At 46.9% G+C, this 16,726-nt stretch overlaps 1 protein-coding gene and 1 pseudogene across 1 annotated transcript in view; both read right to left on the reverse strand.

Moving 5' to 3' along the window:
* CHST3 (carbohydrate sulfotransferase 3) overlaps window positions 1-16,726 on the reverse strand; it is a 194,696-nt gene that overhangs the window by 56,699 nt on the left and 121,271 nt on the right. The window lies entirely within an intron of this gene.
* On the reverse strand, window positions 4,486-4,688 carry LOC143932459 (U2 spliceosomal RNA; annotated as a pseudogene).

Below are 16,726 nucleotides of genomic sequence, written 5' to 3' on the forward strand. Positions count from 1 at the left end.
GCTGGCGGCTGCCATTTTGCTGAGGTCCAGAGCCCCTGAACAGCAGTAAATCATAAAGTGGAACTAAATTGGCTATAAAGGATAGTAGGGTTTAATTCCATGTTGAGGCTGTCAGCCTCTGCAAATTCAGCAGTGCCTAAAAATAGAGAGCAACTGAGCATGTGCAAAGCAGGGTAAGACAGTATATTACTGGATTTTTAACATTATAGGCACTTATTTTTATGTTTTACTACATTGTATATAGGTATATCTACAAAGGGTTTCTATTGTGACTTACATTTTTGACTAAAGTTCCACTTTAAGTAAACATGTCTCTACCTAAACTCCCAAACCTCTTTGACACACCTATCCTCCAGCCCCAGCTTCCCTTGCAGATAACTTTTCTGAACTAGTATCCTCTCTACCTAAAATCCCAATTGTCAAAACCCCTCTTCTGCAACTAACCCCCTAGCCTTATAACTAATCTGCAGTTAAAGTATTACTAAACCCACAACAGTAAAATCAATCTGTATATGCAGTAAAGCATGCTTGTTATACTTACTCACTGTGGGACCTAAGGGTTTAATCCTCTGCATTGTGTGAAAAGGCTGTTTGATCCTGTATACACAGATCCTCACCTTCTTGCATTGTCTCCAAAACATCTCCAGATAAGACAGAGTTACTGGAGTCAGGCTGCACATGCTCAGTTTGGTGTGTATTGCTAGAGAAGTTTTTTTTTTCTTGGGAGAGTGCATGTGATCAGCACAGGGCCAATCAGCATTGTTCAGATAGAGGGTCAGTGGTCCTGCATCTTGATAGGGCAGCCAGTGCAGTATGAAAACTCCTCCTACAAGCTTTAACCAGGCACCGATAGAATTCATAAGACTGCTATATACTGCTGATGAGAAAAGGTATTTAGCAGTTTATATTTACTAAAAATATTGCTGTTCCACGTTCTGTGTACTGTGGGAGACCAGATATAGTGAATGCAGGGTCCTGGGTTTAGTAACACATTAATATGCCCACCTCATTAGCCCCCTCAACTAAAATCATAACCTCTCCTACAATCCTAACTACCCTACTCCTATAAGTCCCCCTGTCATTCACATGCCTGTGCAATTACTGCCTCTACAATACATTTTGTCATTTTGGATAGAGTAGGGAAAAGTTAAATCAATGTTATGTTTTGTTTTTGCTGTCTGTGCACCCTTGTGGAAATGTTCCCTCACTTCCTTTCCTAGAAATGTAAAGGAATTTGTACATAATCTTCTAAAGCTTTTGAGCACAGTGTGGCAAAAAATGTTTTCAAAGAAATTGAGGGTGCTGATTTTATAACGAAAAAAACAACTTCACACTCTCAATCACGAAAAGGATTTTTTTATAAAGTAAATGCTGTAAACTACTTGAGTAGTAGTGAGAAATTAACATCCTGCACTCTCATGCCTTAGATTAGCCCCAATTCCTGCACATGGCAAATCGGCGCCAGTTTATGTACCTTCACACTTCAGATAACTGTCCCCCCTGCAAATCTGTTTCACCAATGTACCCCCTTGCACATCTGCCCCACCACTATAACCCCCTGCACATCTGCCCCACCACTGTAGTACCTTGCTCATCTGTCCCACCACTGTAACCCCCTGTACATCTGCCCCACCACTGTACCACCCTACTCTTCTGTTTCACCACTGTAACCCCCTGCTCTTCTGCCCCACCAATGTACCCCCTTTCTTATATGCCCCACCACTCTAACCCCCTGCACATCTGCCCCACCACTCTAACCCCCTGCACATCTGCCCCACCACTCTAACCCCCTGCACATCTGCCCCACCATTGTACCACCCTACTTTTTTGTCCCACCACTGTAACTCCCTTCACATCTGCTCCACCGCTGTACCCCCATGCTCTTCCATTTCACTGCTGAACCATTTGCTCATCTGTTGTAACACTGAACTTATCTGCTCATCTGTACCATCTTTGTACTCCCTGCTCATCTGTCCCCCCACTATAACTCCCTGCTCTTCTGCCCCGCCAATGTTCCTCCTTTCTCATTTGCCCCATCACTGTACATCCCTGCACATTTGCTCCACCGCCGTACACCCATGCTCTTCTGTCTCACCGCTGAACCATCCTCTCATCTGTCCTAACACTGAACTTCCTGCTCATCTGTCCCACCTCTGTTCCCCCTGCTCTTCTGCCCCACCACTGTAACCCCCTGCTCATGTGTTCCACCAATGTACCTTATTTCTCCTCTGCACATCTGCCCCACCTCTGTAACCCCCACTCACCTGTCCCACCTACGTACCATCTTTCTCCCCTGCCACTGTACCCCCTGTACATCTACCCCACCTTTGTGCCCCCTGCTCTTCTGCACAACCACTGTAACCCCCTGCTTATCTGTCCCACCAATGCACCTCTTTTCATATCTGCCCCACCAGTGTACCACCCCTGCTTATCTTTCCCACCACTGTAACCCTCTTCTCATCTGGCCCAACACTGAACACCCCCCGGCTCATCTGTCTCACCACTGTAACCCCCTGCTCATCTGCCCTATCACTGTACCCCCCTGCTTTTCTGTCCCACCACTGAACCCCTCTCTCATCCCTCCCACCACTGTACCTCCTGCTCTTCTGCCCCACCAATGTACCCCCTTGCTTTTCTATCCCACTACTGTGAACCCCCTGCTCATATGCCACATCAATGTACTAATTTTCTTATCTCACCACTGTACCTCCCTGAACATCTGCTCCACCGCTGTATCTCCATGCTCTTCTGTCTCACTACAGAATCACCTTCTCATCTGTTCTAACACTGAACCCATCTGCCCCACCGCTGTAACCCACTTTCTCATCTGCCCCACCAATGTACCTCCTGCACATCTGTCGCACCTCTGTATCCCCCTGCTCTTCTGCTCCACGTCTCTTCCCCCTGCTCTCCTGCCCAACCACTGTAACACCCTGCTCATCTGTCCCACCAATACAACTCCTTTCACATCTGCCCTACTGCTGAACCCCCCTGCTCTTCTGTCCCACCGCTGAACCCCCGTCTCATCTGCCCCAACACTAAACCCCCTGCTCATCCGTCCCACAATTATAACCCCCTTCTTATCTGCCCCATCACTGTACCTCCCTGCTCTTCTGTCCCACTGCTGATCCCCCTTCTCATCTCTTCCACCACTGTACCTGCCTGCACATCTGCCCCACCGCTGTACCCTCCTGCTTTGCTGTCCCACCTCTGAACCCATCCTGCTCATTTTCCCCACAGCTGTACCCTCTTGCTCATCTGCTCCACCGCTGTACCCTCTTCTCCTCTATGACATGTGTGATATGCAGAGTCGTGAAAGGAAGCAGAGATGAGACACATCTCTCTGTCCTGGCACATTCATCCTGCTGATCCACCTCTCACATCCAGCCCACGTGCTTGTATGTAATGTATGGGATGTATGTGATGTCACATACAAGCATCTGGGATGGATTGGCAAAGAGGAGCTCAGGTGACGCAAAGGTTTAGGAATAATTTCAACAAAGTTTCCAGCAGCGTAAGAGTAATTCCACAAACACCTGATTATGTTTTTCTCAATCACAGTGAAATCCCTTCTTTCTGAGATTGATAGTGGCAACCAAGCGAGTTATCTTCCTGGTGGGACAGTGCTAGCCGGATTGTGATTGACTTTAGCAGTCGCCAATGACAGTCCTCCTCCTCCTGGAAACAGGGATCGCTCCCCCCCAGCAGAACTGCAACCAATCTCATCCCCATCACAAAAGCTGCGATCGCAGCTACAGCAAAGTTAGAGAACCAATGTGTCTCATCTTGTACAATGTGTGGGGGCGCAGTGCCCCACTCAGTGCAGGTGCAGTTTGGGGAAATCTGAAATTGGAATGCATTAGTGTCTCACTGACACTTCCCTTCGCTGCTCTGGTGATGTGGAGGGGTCGAGCGCTTGCGTCACCCATGCCGGGAGTTGCCTGCCCCTGTTCTAAAGTGAGGGAAATTCCCCTTTTAGACCATTAAGAACAGAACTGATGCCCGCATTGGTACATTTCACTTTACCTTTTGGTCTGGTGACAACCTTACATTTTTTGATGTTTCCTCATTTTCTGTGATCATGATCACCAAATAGAGCGGTAAATCTCCCTAATGGCAACTCAGGCAAATAAAAGTTTGAGACCCCCTGATGACCTGCACTCTCCGTATCTATGTTAAAAACAACAACAACAAAAATGCTTGTGAAATAAATGAACACAACAAAAAAAGTTGCAATACACAGCTGGACTTTCAGCTGCTATATAAAATTGCCCTGGCTAGTCAAAGATGTGGTGCAAGAAAAGCATGAGGTGATGTGATCTAGTGCCAGAGAAACACCAATAGTGTGGTGCAGGCCAAAAGTGTTTTTCTGGCACCTTTGGGATGCCACCCCCAGGGAGCACATCACTGGGAGTTCTTTTAACCTTCCAGCCCCAGGCCATACAAATGCAGCCCTATTCAAATCCGAAAGGCTTTAGAACTTAGAGAAAGTCCTGTCATCAATTGGGGACAAGCCCGGTAAACAACCCAGGAGGAAAAGGGTGCCCCCCCCTCCACAGTTTTCACCATATTACAGCAGGAATATACCAACCAGTGCCCCCTGGTCCGAAGGCATCAGCTTTATTCCTCCTGACAACTGATGAGAACAGATACTAAACTTGATCTTAGCCAAAAGACAGATAAGCAAAAACCTTTTACACACCTAACTCCTATGGCCCCTCTGCTGTGAACATATTGATCCTTCTCCACTAGTAGGAGTGATTAAGATGCAGACTTCCTCAAGGTGATGGCAATGGAAAGGGTGATTGTAAAAGACTCCGAATGTTCTATACACACTCCAAGACTGGGGTCTGTTTGCAACCACAACCTTTGCTACCGTATATCACTGATGACATGTATAGGATAATGCATGAAAGGAGAAAGCTAATGTGGCTTAATCTGCATTCCTAATTGATGATAACCCTAGGATCACTATTAATACTCTGTTATACTCTATGAACTTTACTATGCAGAGTTAAAACCAGATGTTTATTCTTGCTAAGGAAAAAGGAGGCTCCCTGGTTGAAGAATCCTCCCTACCCTTAAAGCGGCGTTCCATACAAAAGTCCTCACCCACTGACATGCCACATTTGTCATGTCATTTTATTTGAGGGGGGGGGGGTACCTAGTTTTGACAGGTATCCAGCTCCAGCTCCCACTTCTGCCTGTGCTGCTTAGGCGACTCCTCCTCCCCCCCTCCTCCCAGCAATCTTCTGGGTCACGTCACAGGTCCCAGAAGATTGCCATGCCATTCAAGGCAGCGCAGCGTGACTCATGCATGTGCAGTGCATGCCTAGCTGTGAAGTTGCAGGATGTCACAGCTGGGTACCCACACTAGTGATGTCCGTACAGGAGAGAGGCAGGGGAGAAAACCGAGGCTTTGGGCGGCCGCATCGCTGGACCATGGTACAAGTGAGTGTATGTTTATTAAAAGTCAGCAGCTACACTTTTTGTAGCTGCTGACTTTTTATAAACTGAAAAACTAGTGGAACTCCACTTTAAGGAATATCATCTTTATAGTCTTGGTTGGTCCTCTTTTTCTGCATTATATTGGTTCTTCCCTCTCTACACTCTGTGGTTCCTTCTGCTGACCCCCTTGTTGCTGTATTATGATTTCGTACATATTTTCTCCCTTTTTATGCTCATGACTAAAAATATATTTTTTAAATCAGATTTTAGTTTGTAGTCAGCAGGTGGAGCTTGATAATCCATTTCACTTTTTCTGTTTTCTTACACCTTTGTTGTAATAATTAAATTTGCTGTGACAGAGCTCAATAGCTCAAGATTAAATTAAAACACAACACCTCCCAGGGAAGTTTTAATGAGGGGAATACAAACATAAGGGGAATTTCAAAAGAGCCAACTTCCCTAAACTACGAGCCTTACTAGAAGGCATAAATTGGGATAAAATCTTAGGAACAAAGAACACGGAGGAGAGATGGGTTTGCTTTAAGAGCATATTAATTAAGGGCATTAGCCAATGCATCCCATTGGGTAATACATTTAAAAGAGCGAACAAAAGTCCTGGATGGCTTAACTCCAATGTAAAAATGCATATAAAAGCAAAAAGAAGGCCTTCAAAAAATACAAGGTTGAGGGATCATCATCAGCATTCAGACATTATAAAGAATGCAACAAGAAATGTAAGGGTGCAATAAGGACGCGAAGAAAGATCATGAAAGACACATAGCGGAGGAGAACAAAAAAATCCCAAGAAATTCTTTAATTATGTAAATAGTAAAAAAGGGAGGATAGACCATATTGGCCCCATAAAGAATGAGGAAGGACATCTGGTTACAAAGGATGGGGAAATGGTGAAGGTATTGCATTTATTCTTCTCCTCGGTCTTCATGAGGGAATCGGGGGGCTTCAGTAACCAAAACTGCAGTGTTTATCCTCAAGACACATCACAGGAAGCACCTCCATGATTAACAGTGGACAGAATTAAAATTAGACTTGGGAAACTTAACATTAATAAATCACCGGGACCAGATGGCTTGCACCCGAGGGTACTTAGGGAACTAAGTCAAGTAACTGCCAGACCATTGTTCCTAATTTTTACTGACAGTCTACTGACTGGAATCTTACCAGCTGTTTGGAGAAAAGCCAATGGAGCACCAATATTTAAAAAGGGCCCAAAATACATCCATGGGAATTACAGACCAGTTAGCCTAACATCAATAGTATGTAAACTCTTGGAGGGGATGATAAGAGACTATATACAAGATTTTAGTAATGAGGACGGTATCATTAGCAGTAATCAGCATGGATTCATGAAGAATCGTGCTTGCCAAACCAATCTGCTAAGCTTTTATGAGGAGGTGAGTTGCCAGCTAGATAAAGGAAGGCCCGTAGACTTGTATCTGGATTTTGCAAAAGCATTTGACACAGTTCCCCATAAATGTTTACTGTGAAAAATAAGGTCCGTTGGCATGGACCATAGGGTGAGTACATGGATTGAAAATTAGCTACAAGCGCAAGTTCAGAGGGTGGTGATAAATGGGGAGTACTCAGAATGGTCAGGGGTGGGTAGTGGGGTCCCCTAGGGTTATGTGCTGGGACCAATCCTATTTAATTTGTTCATAAACGACCTGGAGGATGGGGGAAACAGTTCAATCTTTGTATTTGTGGATGATACTAAGCTAAGCAGGGCAATAGCTTCTCCGTAGGATGTGAAAACCTTGCAAAAAGATTTGAACAAATTAATGGGGTGGGCAACTACATGGCAAATGAGGTTCAATGTAGAAAAAATTTAAATAATGCATTTGGGTGGGAAAAATAGGAATGCAATCTATACACTGGGGGAGAACCTCTGGGGGAATCTAGGATGGAAAAGAACCCGAGGGTCCTAGTAGATGATAGGCTCACCAAGCTGCTGCAAAGCAAACAATATTGGCATGCATTAAAAAGGGGATCAACTCCAGAGATAAAACGATAATTCTCCTGCTCTACAAGACTCTGGTCTGGCCGCAACTGGAGAGTGCTGTCCAGTTTTGAGCACCAGTCCTCAAAAAGGATGTACTGGAAATGGAGCGAGTACAAAGAAGGGCGACAAAGGGTCTGGAGGATATTAGTTATGAGGAAAGGTTGCAAGCACCAAACTTATTCTATCTGGAGAAGAGAAGCTTGAGAGGGGACATGATTTCAATATACAAATACCATACTGGTGACCCCACAATAGGGATAAAACTTTTTCACAAAAGGGAGTTTAACAAGACTTGTGGCCACTCATTAAAATTAGAAGAAAAGAGGTTTAACCTTAAACTATGTAGAGGGTTCTTTACTGACCATTGATAGTTTCAAGAAACTATTAGATAAGCACCTGAACGACCACAACATACAGGGATATACAATGTAATACTGACATATAATCACACACATAGGTTGGACTTCATGGACTTGTGTCTTTTTTCAACCTCACCTACTATGTAACTATGTAACTATGTAATGAGACACATGATGCCTGAATGGAGATGATGGATTCAAGATTTGGTACAGCTATACATGGCAGCCAATCAGTTTCTAACTTCAGCTTGTTCAATTAAGCTTGCTGAGCTGCACCTGATTTTGCTCTCTCTAGCTTTAGTAAACGAGCCCCATTGTTTGCTGTACTGACTGCTTAACAAACCAGAGTGCACTATGAATACTTTGTCATGTAGTAAAGTTTTAAAAACAAAAATTGTTTATAGATTGTAAAACAAAGTAATAAAGCAACTATTCAAAAATGTATAAACAGTAAAGTATACAGTATGTTTTTGATAGAGTATGGAAAGATTCAATCCCCTATAAATAGCATCCATAGTTAAAGGTTATGAAATTATAATGGTGTACAAGTGGCCGTAAAACTGATCTTCCTATAAGAAAATCAATGATTGAAGGGTTCTCACTGTCAGTGATTACTATTACTATTGCTGGGGTAATTGGATACTTCTAGTAATAGTGGATTCAGTTACCAAACAGTCTACTTAGCCATATGCAATGGCCCCTTAGTTGCCGTGTTACTGTGCTCCATTATTTTTTATGACGTGCTTAATGTGCTTTTTTTGCTGCTCACTGCTATTAAGATTTGTTTATCTATCCTTGGTGAAAGAACCCAGTGATCCATTGTTTAAATTTATATATATATATATATATATATATATATATATATATATATATCTATATATATATAATATATATATATATATAATATATATATATATATATATATATATATATATATATATATATATATATATATGTAGCAGGGTCTCTTTAAGAACTATAAAACTACTGTTCCCAGAACCCCGCTGGTTCCCAGGATGCTTTGAGTTATGCCCCAGAGACTTATGGGGGAGGAAATATAAGGAGGGGGAGAGGCCTAGTTCGCTCTCTTTGGACACCCCCCTCTCTCCTAGCAAGAGGAGGTCTGTGCTGAACTGCTGAAAGCACAAGGCCTGAAGCCTGGGCCTTGTGCTCTTTTCCAAAGAGCTCTCTGCCAGCTTAGTTGCACCTGAGAGACATTTTCTCATCTTTGCTGCAGTACACCAGAAGGATTGAAGACTGGGAGGTTGGTGGATTCCTGTTCCTAGACGAAAAGGCAGAGAAACCGGACTTGGACTTGTCCGAGTGGTGAGAGCTGTTTAAAGACAGATGCTTTATCTTTATTATACGTTTGGATTACAAAGTTGTTCTTCAAGTGCACCACCGAAAGATTGCTAGCGAATATTGTTTTACTGGACTTCCATTTACATCAGTCAGGCCTGACTGCATAGGTAGACAGTGCTGGGTGTTTACCCATATGGGGAAGTAGCTGAAAAAGGGCAGCGCTAGAGTTGAATAGCAATACTTTATTATGCTGATTACTCTGTTTATCTTTATTACTGGTTACTGCAGGGACCTGATTATGTGTTGCAATCCAAATGTTTGATTCATGTTATTCCTTTTATAAAAACAATAAGTAAAGTCAGATATATACTTTCAAGGATTGTCTATGAGCTTGAGTTATCCACCCACACACACATATTTAGAGTATAAGCGATTTAATGTGTATTGCTAGATACTAACTGTGCCAAAGTGGGTAGTGCAGATTGCCGGGGGGTTGGCGGAGCTGTGCTCAGGACCCAAACCAAACTTGCGGCCCTCTTAAGTGAGGGTATCGCTATACGTGGGGGCTCGTAAATCCGGGATTTCTGAGACAGCGGTGAACACTCCAGAGGTACCGGCATGGACCCACAGGGAGTCAGAGCGTGGTGTGAAGCGGCTAAGGCCGACCCAAGTCAGTCAGTGGTCATTAGCCTCCCAGGGGAGGAGCCATCGCCAACGGGATCACCGCAGGCTGCGGCCCGTACCTCACCCGAGAGTCCCAGATCAGCACCGGCCACCCTTAGCGCAGAACTGTGTGCTGTGCTGGGGGAGATTATGGCCCAGTGCAAGAAGGATCCCACAGATTACCTGATGTCGGGGTACAGGAAACTCTGGATGTTTTCAGGGAGGAAACCTGTACCTTCGGAAGAAGAGGGATTTGAAGATTGGTTAGATAGCGCAACTCAGGCACTAGAGGAATGGGAAGTTCCAGAGCGCAGAAAGAAGCAGAGGATTGTGGAAAGTCTAAAGGGGCCTGCTCTAGAGGCCATACGCAACCTGAAGATGAGCAGGACAGACTGTAATGCGCAGGAGTACCTAGATGTACTACAGACTGTGTTTGGTGGGACAGAGAAAATCTCTGAGCTTGCTTATCAGTTAGAGCATTGCTACCAGAAGAAAGGTGAAAAACTATCAGACTACATGGGACGTTTAGATAAAATCTTGCATAAGATGATCCTAAAGAAGGGGATCAGCCCAGGAAAAGTAGATGAGGCCCGTACTCAACAGGTACTGAGGGGAGCTCAACCCATGGATCCTATTGCATGGACACTGCGTGCCCGACAGGATGGGAAGAGTCTGGAGTACACTGACCTCATCCGAATGATCAGAGAGGAAGAGGCCCTACTGGAAGAGAAAAGGGAAGAAGATCTCACCGAGCCCGTCAACCAACCGGTAGCAATAGTTACACCGGCCATGACTCCCGCTAGAGATAAGGAGCTGGACACTTTGAAGTTACAGATGTCCCAGGTGATGGAGATGTTGACTGCTATGATGGCGAAAGGTCAAGGGGGAGCCGAGAAACCAAGTCCTAGAAAGGAGTTGTTTCCAGATACACCAACACCAAGCCCCACTCGAGACCGAGAAGAGATGCTATGCTACAACTGCGGGGGCAGTGGCCACTTCGCCAGTAGATGTTCCAGTCCCAAGAAGAAGAAGATAGATAACCGCCAGCCGGCGGGAAACTTCAGAGGGCCCCGGTGAGGGAGTCAACCGGGTGCCCATGTCTTTCAGTGAACTCCAAACTGAATAGAAGGAAGAGAGAGAGAGAAAACCAGACCCCTCAGAAGGAATGCCTACAAATAAGAGACAGTAACATCCCTCAGCGGGTTTGTACTCCCATTACTGTGGGGAGGGTCAATGCATACCAGGTTCGAAAAAGAATAAAGTCTAAAACCAACTGGATGAAGACGGGTCCCCAGAAGAGGGTGGCCTCAACCCGGCCCTACCCAGAAGAATTGGTAGGCCCGTCCCCCACTGTCTCCATCCAGGTGGAAGGAGTCTACACGAAGGCCCTCCTGGACACTGGAGCTCAAGTGACTTTGTTGCACAGAGACTTCTATGATAGGCACTTGAGCCATTTGCCTATACAGAAGATAGAAGAGCTGGAGATATGGGGCCTGGGAACTCAGAGTTTCCCCTACGATGGTTACCTGCCCATAAAGCTGACCTTTGATCCATCTGTGGCGGGGAAAACAGGGGTGTTTGACACCCTGGCAGTTGTGTGTCCTAGACCGCCCGGGGCCAGCAAGATGTCCCTCATCATAGGGACCAATACGGATCTGGTGCGAAGACTTCTGACCTCTCTAGTGGAGACGAGTAACCATCAAGATCCCAATATCCATCCCATGCTGAAGACAGCCTACCAACGGTTGGTCCTAGAGCAGAAGACCCCAGGAGAGGGGATAGGGAAGGTGTGGAGACTTGGGAGAGAGGGAGTGGTGCTGCAGCCCGGAGAGGTAGCCTGCCTCAGGGCCACGGTGAAGCTTACCTGGGAGCAGCCTGGCCCCTTTGTCATGCTAGAATCCGATCCAAGGGAGGATCACTCAGGCCTGGAAGTGATACCGGAAGTGATTTCAATCAAGGCCCTGAAGAAGGCTCGAGGAAGAGTCCCAGTGAGTGTGAGAAACCCTACGGAGAGACCCATAGAGATCCCTGCCAGAATGCTGTTGGGGCAGGTGAGTCCTGCGGCCCCAGTCAGCTGGTCAGAAGTAAAAGGAACGGGTGCAGGAGGAGATGTTTGGGAAAAACTTTCCATGGAGAACCCGGACCTACCTGGAGCCTGGAAGGAGAGCGCCAAGGCCCAGCTGACTAGATGGGAGAGGATTTTCTCAAAGAATGAGTTTGATGTGGGATGTGCCAGGAGTGCCACCCACCGAATCCGCCTCCAAGAAGACAAACCCTTCAGGGAAAGGGTTAGGCGGGTCCCTCTAGCTGACCTGGAGGATCTGAGGGAGCAGCTTGTGGAGTTGAAGAAGACTGGTGTGATTCGGCAGTCTAGAAGTCCCTATGCCTCCCCCATAGTGGTGGTCAGGAAAAAGAATGGGTCGTTGAGGCTTTGTATTGACTACAGGACTCTCAACAGGAGGACCATCCCTGACCAGTATACCACACCGAGAATAGAGGATGCCCTACAGAGTTTGGCTGGTGCCAAGTGGTTCAGTGTAATGGACCTCAAGAGTGGGTACTACCAAATCCCCATGCACCAGGAAGACCGAGAGAAGACAGCTTTCATAACCCCAGTGGGATTCTTTGAATTCAACAGAATGCCTCAGGGCCTGTCTGGAGCCCCTGCTACCTTTCAACGCCTCATGGAGAAGACCGTTGGAGACATGAACCTCATAAAAGTCCTTGTGTACTTGGACGATGTCATTGTCTTCGGGAAGACTTTGGAAGAACATGAGGCCAGGTTGGAGAAGGTGTTGAGAAGACTCAGCGAAGAGGGACTCAAGCTTTCTCCCGAGAAGTGCCGGTTTTACCAATCCTCTGTGAACTATCTGGGACACATAGTGTCTGAAAAGGGAGTGGCTACAGACCCTGAGAAGTTGGAGGCAGTTACCTCTTGGCCAAGACCGACAACAGTCACAGAGCTCAGATCTTTCCTGGGGTTCTGCTCCTATTATAGAAGATTTGTGAATGGGTTTGCCCGGATTGCCAAGCCACTGAACGAATTGCTCAAGACTGAAGGAGAAGAGGATGGCTTGGGACCTAGGAGGGCCAGTGAGTCGGTTCAAGATCAGTGGAACCCCAGGTGTGAAGAGGCTTTCCGAACCTTGAAGAGGAGCCTTACCACGGCCCCAGTCCTGGCCTATGCCGACCCCACCAGACCATATGAGCTACATGTCGATGCCAGTCATGAGGGCCTAGGCGGAGTGCTCTATCAAGAGTATGAAGAGCAGCTGCGACCAGTGGCCTATGTGAGCCGGAGCCTGACTCCCTCGGAGAAGAACTACCCCACTCATAAATTGGAGTTCTTGGCCCTCAAATGGGCAGTAGTAGACAAACTGAAGGACTATCTCTATGGGGCGGAGTTTACCGTAAAGACAGATAACAATCCTCTGACCTACCTCTTCACTACTGCAAAGTTAGATGCAACCGGACACAGATGGTTGGCTGCATTATCCGGATTCAACTTCAGTCTAAAATACAGACCAGGGGCTGGAAATAGGGATGCAGATGCCCTGTCCCGAAGATCTCATGTCATGGTCGATGACTGGGAAGATTGGACTCAGGTAGCACCGGAAGGAGTGCGAGCACTCTGTCAGGGTGCTGAGTTTCAAGCAAGAGGGGGCTCCAGAGCAGAGGAGATAGGAGTCACCGCAGTGGGAGTCCCTCAACCCTACTGTGGGGTAATTCAACTAGCAGAGGAACTCCTGCCAAAGCTGTCCAGAAAGGAGCTAAGCTATGACCAATTGGAAGACCCCATGGGGAGATTGGTCCTTGAAGCTTTGGAGAACGAGAATCCAGAGGGACTTCGACATCACCCTTCCAAGGAGGCTCGCCTGCTGAGGAAAGAGTTGGATAATCTACAAGTACATCAGGGAGTGGTCTACCGAAGGGGCCCCTCTGATAACTCAGAAGATAAGTGGCAGTTGTTTCTCCCAGAGAAGCACCGAGAGACGGTACTAATTGTCTTACATGACCAGCATGGCCATCTAGGGGCGGAGAGAACTTTCCAGCTTGTCAGAAGCCGGTTCTATTGGCCCTGTATGAGGGCAGAAGTGGAGGAATATTGCCGTTCTTGTGCACGATGCATCCAGAGGAAGACTCTACCCCATCAAGCTGCCCCAATGGGCCACCTACAGAGTCAGGGTCCAATGGATCTGGTGTGCATTGACTTTCTCTGCCTCGAACCCGATTTGAGTGGATTGGGAAATGTTCTGGTGGTAACCGATCATTTCACCCGTTATGCCCAGGCTTTCCCCACCAAAGACCAAAAGGCCTCCACTGTGGCCAAGGTGCTCATGGAAAAATACTTTGTCCACTATGGATTACCACAGAGAATCCACTCAGACCAAGGAAGGGACTTTGAGAGTCGTCTGATCCGGAACCTACTGGACTCATTGGGAGTAGAAAAGACTAGGACTACACCTTATCATCCACAAGGAGATGCCCAACCTGAGAGGTTTAATTGGACCTTACTAAACATGCTTGGAACTCTAGAGACAGAGAAGAAGCAACACTGGAGCCAACACATATCAGCACGCTTACAACTGCACCACAAGTGATGTGACGGGTTACTCCCCCTACCGGCTCATGTTTGGGAGAGAAGCAAGATTGCCGGTGGATCTGGCCTTTGGCATTTCCCTAGACCATGCCTCTGCTACCTCCCACAAGGGATATGTGGACCGACTTAGACACAATTTGAAAGTGGCCCATGAACGAGCTCAGGCGGCCTCGGACCAAAGGGGAGCCCGCAACAAGAGGAACTTCGATCTGAAGGTTCGAGTGCAAGACCTGCAGCCTGGGGACCGTGTACTGCTACGCAATCTGGGGATCCCTGGGAAGCACAAGCTTGCTGATAGATGCAGATCGGAGCCCTATGTCATTTGCAGAAAGCTACCTGGTTTGCCTGTGTATAAACTAAAACCAGAGGGGAAAGTGGGGCCCTTGAAAACTTGGCACAGGAATCATTTGCTCCCGCTTACTGAAGCAGTCAGAATACCTCCAGTGAGAAATCCACCTGAATCTGTTTCCATTCTGGATACCCCGGGACCTAGCACTCGGTCTCAGACCTCCCGGGTTAGAGATGGACAAGATTCCCAACAAGGTGAAGGTGGAAGAGGAGAGCTTGAGTGGCTGTGGCCTTCATCAACTCCAGGAAATTCTGCCATAGATCTCCCACCTACTGAGGATACACAGGATGGGACACTGAACCCAGAAGCTACAGAGTTCATTCCATCTAGTGGTGTGCCTGAAGGCTGGGAAGATATCCCTAGCATTTACTCAGAAGAGGAAGGAACCGATGTTCCAGAACCAGTGATGCTGTCAGAATGTGTTCCTGAAGTAGAGCCTGTGGCACCAGAGCCTGAAGTCCCAAGAGAACAGAGAGCTCGCCGAGTTGTGAGACCCCCCAAGAAGCTAACCTACTCTCAAATGGGAGAGAGCTCTGAGGACTCTGTTGTGACTGCTAGAAGAAGTGCTGAACGCTCTAATCCTTCCACTGACCATTTGGTGGAGGGCAACCCCAGCTCACTCTCTGGCACAGCTAGGCAGGCCACTCATGTCAGTGTGACCTGTGGGACAGGGAACCCCACCTCTGAGTTCTGGTGGAAATTCCCTGTACCAAAATCATACTCAGCACTTTCAAAATTGGTACAGGATATGTGTTAAAAGTTTATCTTTGGGGACCAAAGAGTTTAAGTGGGGGGAGTGTGTGGCGGGGTCTCTTTAAGAACTATAAAACTACTGTTCCCAGAACCCCGCTGGTTCCCAGGATGCTTTGAGTTATGCCCCAGAGACTTATGGGGGAGGAAATATAAGGAGGGGGAGAGGCCTAGTTCGCTCTCTTTGGACACCCCCCTCTCTCCTAGCAAGAGGAGGTCTGTGCTGAACTGCTGAAAGCACAAGGCCTGAAGCCTGGGCCTTGTGCTCTTTTCCAAAGAGCTCTCTGCCAGCTTAGTTGCACCTGAGAGACATTTTCTCATCTTTGCTGCAGTACACCAGAAGGATTGAAGACTGGCAGGTCGGTGGATTCCTGTTCCTAGACGAAAAGGCAGAGAAACCGGACTTGGACTTGTCCGAGTGGTGAGAGCTGTTTAAAGACAGATGCTTTATCTTTATTATACGTTTGGATTACAAAGTTGTTCTTCAAGTGCACCACCGAAAGATTGCTAGCGAATATTGTTTTACTGGACTTCCATTTACATCAGTCAGGCCTCACTGCATAGGTAGACAGTGCTGGGTGTTTACCCATGTGGGGAAGTAGCTGAAAAAGGGCAGCGCTAGAGTTGAATAGCAATACTTTATTATGCTGATTACTCTGTTTATCTTTATTACTGGTTACTGCAGGGACCTGATTATGTGTTGCAATCCAAATGTTTGATTCATGTTATTCCTTTTATAAAAACAATAAGTAAAGTCAGATATATACTTTCAAGGATTGTCTATGAGCTTGAGTTATCCACCCACGCACACACACATATTTAGAGTATAAGCGATTTAATGTGTATTGCTAGATACTAACTGTGCCAAAGTGGGTAGTGCAGATTGCCGGGGGGTTGGCGGAGCTGTGCTCAGGACCCAAACCAAACTTGCGGCCCTCTTAAGTGAGGGTATCGCTATATATATACATGGGCGTCCGCAGCAGGGGGCAAGGGGGGTCAAGTGCCCCCCCTGGAATCCCCAAGGTGTTGCCACTGCCGCCGCCGCTGCCATGCTGCATTATTTTTTTTTCTGAGTCCGCTCTCTCCTGTGTATCACAGCGCTGGATGGCTGGGTTCGGCGGCCGCTCTGTAACACAGTCCCGCCCCCCCAGACCATCTCATGTGATAGTAGAGAGAATCAACGCTCCGCCTATCACATGAGCCGGTCTGGGGGGGGCGGGACTGTGTTACAGAGCGGC

Source organism: Lithobates pipiens, unplaced genomic scaffold (assembly GCF_037356315.1).
Source record: "Lithobates pipiens isolate NorthernLeopardFrog02 unplaced genomic scaffold, aLitPip1_a1.2 Scaffold_25, whole genome shotgun sequence".
In the NCBI taxonomy this organism is placed as follows: domain Eukaryota; kingdom Metazoa; phylum Chordata; class Amphibia; order Anura; family Ranidae; genus Lithobates; species Lithobates pipiens.